We start from the raw sequence: 10,837 nt of genomic DNA on the forward strand, positions 1-10,837 counted from the left end.
TACAAATGTAAGGTAACTTAATTTATGTTATCTAATCATTAATTGAGCTTAATTGTGAGGCCAGCCATCCAACTTAAAGAAATGGTTTGATCTAGAAATTGAAATGAATTTCAATTAAACTATGCTGCCCCAAGTCTCAACCCACATAATCATCTGTGGACTTCAATAAGAATAAAGAATGTCATAATTTATTGTGTGATAATACAAATTTGAATTTTCTTATTTATTATATATACACTCATGAAAAGGTTATGAATTTTGAGTCCAAGCTAAGTTTTACAAATACTCTATTGTGATAGCATTTTCAACTATGTGTAAAAGTGTTCTACTCACATTGATAAACTTTACCCAGCCATCATCATAAGAATAATTGCTTTTAGAGATGATTTCTTCTGCTTTTATATTTTGCAGTTATTAATTTAGGTAACTGCCTATTATAGTTGCTACTTGCTAATTAAAATTTTCAGAGAGAAATTATTTCTTATAAATTCTTTTGTTGACTTATTAATTCTTCATTCATATAAAAAGAGACATATTAGACTATACTGTTTATAAAGCTTCTTAAGAATCTTCCTATGATAGTATGATGTGAATATTTTCATTCAAACATTACTTTCCCTGTGTGAAGAATAGATGATTAATATAAAAAAATAGAATATTTACTAATATATACTTTTATTATTGCATACCATTCTCAATCTTAAAAGAATTAAATCAATGCTACTACCATTAAATCAGAAAAATAATATTTTTTCATCCCTTTAAAATTTAACAAATAATTAATAAGAACTATTAAGAAAAAGTTAAATTATTCTGATCAAATGTAAGGAAGTGATAACTGATAACTATGGTGGTTGTTGGATTGCAGTTTCTAACAAGTCAGGGTTTTGTGTACTTTTTTTGGCATTGGGGTGTGAGAATGTAAAAAACAAGGTTTAAGACCCTTAAATTAAATTATTTTTTGCTTTAGTGTTATTGATTGATACCTTGTGAAGATGGGGATGGTAGAGAGGTATAATTAATGGCGTAGGGGCTGGAGAGAGAGGAGATGAGACATTGGAGGCTGGAATTGGCGGCTGTTGCTGCTGCTGCTGCGTGCTGTGATGAGTGTTTCATTCATCAAATCAAAATCCTCGAATTGCAAACACTAGAGCAGCAGCAGAAGGGTTCAGAGTGTATAGCAGTGTTTTACAGTTTTGGATTGGTACGTCTCCAAAGTGAGACTCAGATTATTAGATGAGTGTGTTGATGAGGTTGCTGCAACATTTGAGGTTAGGTGAAACATTTTTGGAATAAATGTTCTGCTTTTTCCCTCCCTTTCTCTCTTTTACTACCTTTTCCCCTACATGGCCTTTGCTAACAAATTCAAAATCTCTATCTCCATCTTCATCTATCATCCTATAATTTCTTAGGGTTTTAATTTACTTCTACTCTTAATTTTAGGTTTTTTTTTATTTAAATACTTTATGTATAAAATATTTATGTTTTTACACTTATTACATATCTAAAATACACAAAATAAAAGACAAATAAATATAGAAATAAAAAATTGTACAACCGAGATGTGTAACACCTTTAAAAATATATTCGGACGCATCTTGGAATATGTTAAGTCAACAAATATCCATCTCATTCATCTAAATTTTAAATTAAAAATTTTATAATTTTAAATTTTAAATTATTTAAATAAAATTAGATAAAATAAAAAAATAAAAATTAAACCAGCACAATACGATCTAAAACATTAATTATATCGACGTCTTAAGTCTTGAGTTGGTTTTACACATATTTTAAATACATTTAAAATTTTAACTTGTTAATTTTTTAATTTAGAAATTTTAAATTGTTAGATTTTTTTAAATCGAATATATAAACATGATTAACCATACAACTATAATAATACGAGTATATTTATTTGTATTTGATTGAATTGTTAATCTAAATTATATTCATCTAAGTTTTAAATTAAAAATTTTAAATTATTTGAATAAAATTGGATGAAAAAAAAATCAAACCAATACAACTTAATTTAAAATATTATATTAACTTATCAAATCTTGAGTTGGTTTTGTACATATTTTAGATGTATTTAAAATTTTAAATTATTAATTTTTTTATTTTAAAACTTTAAATCGTTAGCTTTTTTTAAAATTGAATATATAAACATAATTAATCATAGGAACAAAATAATATGTATACATTTATTTGTATTAAATTGAACTAAATCGTTAATTTAAATTATAATAATCAAAATTTTAAATTAAAAGTTTGTATTTTTAAAAATTTAAATTATTTAAATAAAATTAGATAAAATAAAATCAAATCAGATCGTATCATATTTTGAGTGGGATGATTTTTTTTTTCGTTATAACTCAAGATTTATATATTGAAAAGTGTTACACATCTTTGGTGTATAATATCTGATTTTTGAATTTATTTATCTTCTACTTTGTGTATCTGAGATATATAAAAAAGTAAATATATACTCTAAGCAATACACATATTGATAAATAAACTAAGGAATACATTTATTGGTAAACAAAAAAATCTCTTAATTTCATGGTGTTGTGATATTTCTAATTATTTTTTGGGATAAATATGATTTTGGTCCTAACATAGAAATTGAAAATTTATTTTGTTCTTGACTTTTTTTTCGCTACAAAATGGTCCCTCAAGGTTTCAGTTTGTTATAAAATCATTCTTCGGACGAAAATACTCTCCCTCCCCTCTTCTTCCTCAACATTAACGGAAGTAGAAGCAGATGCACAAACGCAAAAAAAAAACAGCTAACAATGGATAACAACAACAATAATAACAAAATTGAAAATCAGAAGAATCCACCACCACCACCACCATTATCATCATGGTCATTATCATCATCATCAGAACCATCAACAAAATTAAAAATCAGAAGAACCATCAACCAAAAACAGAACATCAAGTAGAAGTGGAAGAACAGCAGAAGCAATTTTCAGTAATTCAATAACAGAAGCTCAACAACAACAACAATTCAGCGGCAATTTTCAATAATTCAATACCCTAAAATCAACTAACAGAAAATTAAAATCCAGCTACACTAATCCAGAATCAAATCAAGCATCTAACACTAACAAAAAACAGAAATTGAAAGCAAAATGATAACTAAATTATGAAAATAGAAAATAGAAAAGAGGGGACAGGGAAGGCAGTGGTGGAGCGCCGGTGGTCTGGACATGACAGGAAGGGGCTGGAGGGAGGGTAACGAGTGGCGGTGAGCTCTGATTCCTTCTATGACAGAGATTGAGGGAGGGAAAGCAGGGAGGCTCGCTGGCGGTGGTGACTGTGTTGCTGCGTGATGGTGAAGCAGGGGAGGCTCGCCGGCGGTGAGCTCTGATTCGAGGAGTCTGAGAGTGGCGGGCGGTGCGACGGCGGAAAGAAGAAGAAGCAGCGGGGGCGGTGCGGCGGTGCGGCGGCATGGCATCCCTCTTCTCTCCCCCCTCCACACTCCCTCCCCCCACCCCACCTTTCTCGACCCCCTCCCCCCCCCTTTTCTTTCTTTCTCTCCCCACCCACCCGCTTCTCTCTATTCCCCTTTCTTTCTTTTTTTTTTTATTTTATATTTATTTTATTTTAAAATTTTTTAATGAAGGATAATTTGGTAATAAAAAAATAAAATTGGTAAAAAGGACAATTTTAAAACAAATCAAAATTTTGAGAATTATTTTATAGCAAAAAAAAGGCCAAAAGACAAAATAAATTTTGAATATTAAGTTATCACATGTATTTATTATTATTGAATAAGATATATTGAAAGATAGCAATGATAAATAAGGTAGGGTTTATAACACAAACGAGAGGGGAAAAAAGATGACTTACTATGATTGAGAAGGCTATCTTCATCATGAGGTTGTCACATGGCAATCAACTATGATTGATTGAGCTTTTTAACAAGTGAATATTGAAATTGTTCTTAAGTACCAACATCTTAGATACGTTTATTTTAAGGTAAAATAATTTTTTTGTTTTAAAATTTTTCAAAAATTTTAAAGTAATTCTAATATTTATACGAATAAGTTTGTGTTTAGATTTTTTTTATTTTTAAGTATCGTCATGTGTAAAGCACATAAATTTTGTTAATTAACCTATCTCTACAATTTTGTGTTGGCAAGTTACTAAGATGCTTGTGTGGATGGCAATACTTTTAACTTTTTCTTATTTTATTTACAGAATTAAGACATTGAGTTGAGTGTGTTTGTCCTGCGATTATAGTACGTGTATATCAAAATCTATCGTTAAAATTAATTATCAATATAAAATATATATTAAAATATAAATATATATTAAAAATAAATTAAATCACATTGCCAAAAACTGGTCGAATGCCCCATCATCATGAGGTTGGCATCAAGGTTTGTTTGTTTAATGTGTATTCTTTTGATATTACGGACTTTAAATTACGTTGTAATTATTGTTTGCTAAGTATTTTGGTCTTTTTTGGACTATTTTTTATGTTTATTTAATAATGTTAGAGGTATAATTATTTATATAAATTTTTTATAATTTAAATTTTTTTAAAAAAATAGTATTATAATATTAAAAATTTTATGACTGAAAAATCTAAAATTTAATATTTGTTAGACCACAAAAAAAAAAGAATTTAGTATAAACCAAGTTAAAAAAAATATTATACAAAAAATTTAAATAAATTTAAAAAAAAATATTTAAAAAAATATATTAAAAATATAATCATTTATATATTTTTTTATTAATTTAAATTTTTAAAAAAGATCATTTGACTATAAACATTAACATAGTTTAAGAAGTGCTTTTGTCTTTTGTTGCAAGAGCAATATAACTTCTTTGATTTATTCTTCTTGGAAGTCAATTATTACTAGAATTATATTTTTAAAAGAATAAAATATAATGCTATATGTTCACAAATTAACTCTATCTTTAATTATTTTTGTTGCATTCATACTATATTTATATTAGAGATATAATTATTTATATTATATTTTTTTATTTGTTTAAATTTTTAAGAATAGTAATTTGATGATATGATATTAGAGTTTTATTAGTATTTTTACTCGTAATAACATTACAGGAATATAAATTTTTTAAAATTATTGTCCATTTTATTTTGACAATATAAATTATGCATGACACAAAAGATTTATAAAATCAAATTACTCTTACAGAAAAAAAGTCGTCTGTTGAGAAAAGTGTCTGACTAAGAAAACCAAGGTATCTGTAGATAAAAAATAAAATAATAAGATTTTTAGTTATTATTTTTATATGAAAAAGTTTAATTTTTTATTAATCATTAATTTTAATATTCGTTATCTAAAATTTAAAATAATTTAACGTGTATACTTTATATTTAATTAGGTGTTAACTGTTAAGTCTGTTGCATAAATAGAAATAATTAATTTTTATACTTGCTATTTAAAAATAATATTTTTTCTCTCTATGTATATAAAAATATAATTAGATATTAGCATAAAAAAATTATACTGATAGTTATAAAATTAACTCAAAATTAATTTTTTTAAAACAATTGAATCTTGATTCTAACTTTTAATTATAACATTAGTATTCTCTCCAAATTATATGTAATAAATATTTGAAAGAAAAGAAATAAAATTATAGATTAGAAACATAAGCGTTGAAAATTTAAACCTAAATAAAAAAACTAAAAAACTATGTATATAATAACAATAATAATAATAATAATATTTTTTATTTAGATTATATTATTTTGTTAATTTTGTATTCTGTGGAAGAGAAAGATAGAAAAGACAGAGAATAAGAGAAAAGAGAGAGAAAGATAAAGATGAAGAATGAGAGTGAGAATTTGTTAATTTTGGAAGAAAAAGTTTTATTTTAATTGTAAAAAAATATCGGATGACATATTTTGATTTGTCAAATTACTAATATAAAATATAAATTATATATAGAATAAAAATAGTAGAGAGAAATGGAAAAATAGAGAGAGGTAGATAAGAGAATTTAGGAAGGGAGTTTATTAATTTTGAAAAAAAAAATATTTTCTCTCAATTTTAATAAAGGAGTGTCATGTGACACATTTGATTATTAAATTAGATAGTAATATATGATACATAATATATGTATATTTTAATTTAAATTTTAATATTTTAATTTTAATTTTAATGTAATTAAAGAATGTCATGTTGTACATTTTGATTGTCAAATTATTAATTAGTCATTGATATTGATAATGGTATATAAAATAGATAAAGTGGTTGAAGGAATGAGAAAAATAGAGAGAAAAGAAGTGAGAGGAGGGGAGAACTCTTTAATTTTGGAGGAAAAGATTGAATTTCAATTGCAATAAGGGAGTGACATGTGGCATATTTTGGAGGAAAAGATTTAATTTCAATTATAATGAGAGAGTGACATATGACATATTTTGATTGTAAAATTAGTAAGAAGGGGAGGAGAATTCTTTAATTTTAGAAGGAAATATTTGATTTCAATTACAATTAGAAAGTGACATGTAGCATATTTTGGTTGTAAAATTAGAGATATATAATAGATATCCAAAAAATTTATAGTTTGATCATTGATAAATTTTGAAAGTGAAACAAATAGTATAAAACTAATAAAAAAGAAAAGAAGACCAATAGAAAAATTAAACAAACACAAAAAAAAAATTGTATTTAAGTAAAAATATTAAAAATATAATTATTTATATTAACTCTTTTTATTCACTTAAATTTTTGAAAAAAGTGGTTTGTATGACAATTTGAAAAGCAAATGTTGGAAAAGTTTCCTCTCATATGCTAGCCATTGATTGAAGAATTTTGTGCCGTGGGTTGAAGGCAAAGTTTACATCTATCTATATATAGGCAAGTACATATGTAATGAGAATGGTTTGTTCACTCACCAATTAAAGCTGGAAAAGATAAGGGTATATCGTATTTCACTATTTAATTAATGGGTAGATTAATACCGTGTTATGCTTCGAATACTATGAATTAAAAAGAAGCTTGTAAGAAATTATACTTTACAGACTTTACTTCTTCTTGTTGCATTATTATTGCTTTGAATACTATCAATTATGGTAGATATGATAGAGGTTCGCAACAGTATTACTGTCAAAGAAGATTACAGCATGAGTTTCACTAAAGGAATGATCTTTTAGTCGCTGTAAATTAACTTTTTAAAATCATTTTTTATCTTAATTAAATTTTCAATTTTCAATCTCAATAATTGGCTTATGAAATGAGAGATGTCTCATTTTTATAAATTACCTAGAGATTTCATCTTCAATAAATGTAGAATTTATAATACATTTTTGTTACACCTAAAAAATAATTATTTAAAATATAAATATTTGCAGGTGAGTAACTTAATAACATTACATCGGATAGACTCTAATATCATATTGAAATTGATAAAATTGAGTGGATCGAACTCAACTCCAAAAAATTAACTTATGAATAAAATATGTTTAACACTTGTAAATTATTTAAAGACGTTATTCTTAATAGAAATAAAACTTATAATAAATCTTAATCTTATTGTAAATTCTAAATTTAAAAAAATAAAAAATATTTTATGATAATTGAAATTAATTAATATTCACTGATTAAAAATTAATTCTCTATTCTGTTTATTCTTATAGAATTTCTAAATTGTTGATATATAGTTCTTATTGCCTTGTCTCTGATACTAATATAATATAAATGGTGTGCTTTAACAACTTTTTCTTCTTTTAAGAAATCATACATTACTAATTATTAAGCAATTAAAGGGGCAAAAATAAACCGGTACTCATATAATAAGTCATTACTACGTACTCATAATGGATGTAGATTATTTAAATTAAAGTTAAGATAAATAGTTATAAGATAAACAAGGTCACCTTCGCATAAATATAAGTTAAAACATAAATTAAAAATATACAAATTATAATTGTAGGTGACATATATATCAGCAATTGAGAATTTTTCTTTTTCTATGTTTTATGTAATATTAAACTAAAAGTAACTTTAATTGTAGCACTAATAGTAGAAAAATTTGTAATGTTCTAATGACTTAGATAAATATTTGTATATACACAAATTTTAAATAAAATATTTTACATATTTAATAATAATTTAAAAAGAGAAAATATTTTATTTCATTTAAAATAATTAAAAAATATATTTTATTTTATACAAAATAATTTTTAAAAAATATCTTAAAAAATGTTATGAGTACTATAAAAGTTTGTATTATTCTAATGATTTAGGTAAATACATGATAAAAATATATTTTCTTTAATTTCTAAATTATTATCGACTATGTAGAGTATTTCTTTAATGTGCTAAATCATTACAAATTTTTATAGTACTTCTAACATCTTTTAAGCCATTTTTAAAATTATTTTGCATAAAATAAAATATTTTTTTGTGGTATAATTAAAATAAATTTATTAAAAAATATTCATGAACTATCAAGAATTGGTAGAAGAGTATTGTATAGAATTCAAATTGCTAACCATATAATTAAAAAAAAAGTGATTTGAACTTTCCCATGCGTAATTTGAATCATGTAATATCTCACCATATAATTTAAAAAAATTTATTAAAAAATATTCGTGAGCTATTAAAAATGGACAAAAGAGTATTGTATGAAATTCGAATTGATAGCTCATTAATATTTTAAAGAAGTCTCGTAATTAAATATTTTGTTAGTTTTTTTTAATGCATGAAATAAAATATATATTTTTTTAATTTTAAATTATTAATTTCTTTAATAAATTTTTTAATAAATTATAAATTTTTTAAATAAATCAGGATGTAATTCGAATCAACCTGATTTGAATTATTGTATGTGTGTAATTCAAATCAGGTTAATTCGAATGAGTGGGTGTGTGCGTGTGTGTAATTTGAATCAATTTGATTCGAATTACATGTAAATCAAATTCGAAACAACTTAATTAGAACTATATAGAAATGTGCATTGGTTGATTCATGAAATAATTTTTGGTTCGGTGAATTTGTGTAATTTTTTGCTCCCCTTAACTTATTTAAGTGATTTGCCCAAAAAATAATTGGTTGTCTAGTAGAACTCTTAATTAGTTTTCTATAATTTTAATTTATTTTCTGTTTTGTTTTTACATATTTATTTTTGTTTAAAAAAATATAATATTAAAAATATACATTTAAGTAAAAATAAGTAATATATGCATATATCAGTCCCTATATATTTTTGTATTTTTATATATTAATTTACATGTTTTTTATACTAAATATTTAGCACTTAAAATAATCAAACTTTTAATAGACAAAAAATTAAATTTATTTACATTAGTATAATAAAATTTTATTATAAAATTCTAAATACGTATTTCTATATACAGTGGTTGATTGGTAGATGATAAATTTTAGATACATGAAACAAAACCTCTTAATTAAGTTACACACAACTTCTTATCGATTTAATTTTACTTTTATTATTTTCATACATATTTAATAAATAAAAAAGTAAAATATATTTTTTGTTTTTAAAATTTGACAAAAATTTTAAAAATATTTCTAAGTTTTATTGTGTTTTAATTTTGTTCCAAAAGTTTTCAATTTGCATCAAATATACTTCTAACGACTAAATTTTCAAAAAATTTAAGATCGATTCAACAACAATTTCATATGAACAACCCTCAACACAAGTAAATCAAGTATTATTGTTAGATTGATCTTAAATTTTTTAAAAATTTAGCCGTTAAAAGTATATTTGATATTAAATCAAAAATTTTTGGGACAAAATTAAAACAAAATAAAATTTAAGAATATTTTTAAAATTTTTACCAAACTTAAAAGACAAAAAATATACTTTATCCTAAATAAAAAAAATAAATCAATAAACAGCATTATAATACACTAGTATATATAATAAATAATAATGTACATGCATGCATTAATGCATATAATAATATTAGTTATTATAATGAGGCCAATATATAGTACAGATGAGATATAAGTATAGATGATGAGATATTATAACGGTTTGATGATTCTGGAGAAGTTGAAAGCAATATAAGCGTGAGAATCTTATGCAGAGTAGCACAGGTGGGTCTGCATTGATTAAGCTCAAAAATCGATTCATCACTACTCTATCTATATACATATACAATTCAATCTGATCTTCAGATTATGTTTCTTTGCAATTTCCACTACCCAGGCCAGGCCCCCGTTTAAAGTTTCTTTCGTTTTCTGCTTAATCATCTTCATTTCTTAGAACCGCATGCAACCTTCAATTTTCACCTCATCACATCGATAATTTCAATTTATTTAATTTGCAATATGGTTGACTACATATATATTTATAAACTTGTGAATTCAATAAAGCTAATGTGGTACGTTGGCTTCATCTTTTTTATTTAGTATAGTCAAATAACGTTTTCTTTTCTTTTCTTCATTCTGCTATTTAGATTTACTGATTTGGAGAGAAAGAAAAGAATGTAGCAGACACATTCTTCATTCTTTTTTCCCCCTAGATATATAGTTGTAGTATGCTATAAAAAGGAAGATTAACATGATATTCTACTCTACCTCGTATAAATGACTAATTAATGGTATTTAACAAAGTATTTCATTACATCTGAAATAACTGGCATAAATTTTAAAGTTTTCTTTTATTATTCAAACTAAAATCATTTATAGTATTATACTCGTGATGATGATATAACAAAAGAAATAATCATGTGAAATATAATAATAATTATTAATCTTGAAATATCAATGTGTATTCCTATGCTTATTGATAGAATAATTTAATTTTCATTCGACTTTTACACAAACAATCAATCATATATTTTAATATTAGTAAAAATAACTAATTTTTAAATTTA

Source organism: Arachis hypogaea, chromosome 5 (genome assembly GCF_003086295.3).
Source record: "Arachis hypogaea cultivar Tifrunner chromosome 5, arahy.Tifrunner.gnm2.J5K5, whole genome shotgun sequence".
Classification (NCBI taxonomy): Eukaryota; Viridiplantae; Streptophyta; class Magnoliopsida; order Fabales; family Fabaceae; genus Arachis; species Arachis hypogaea.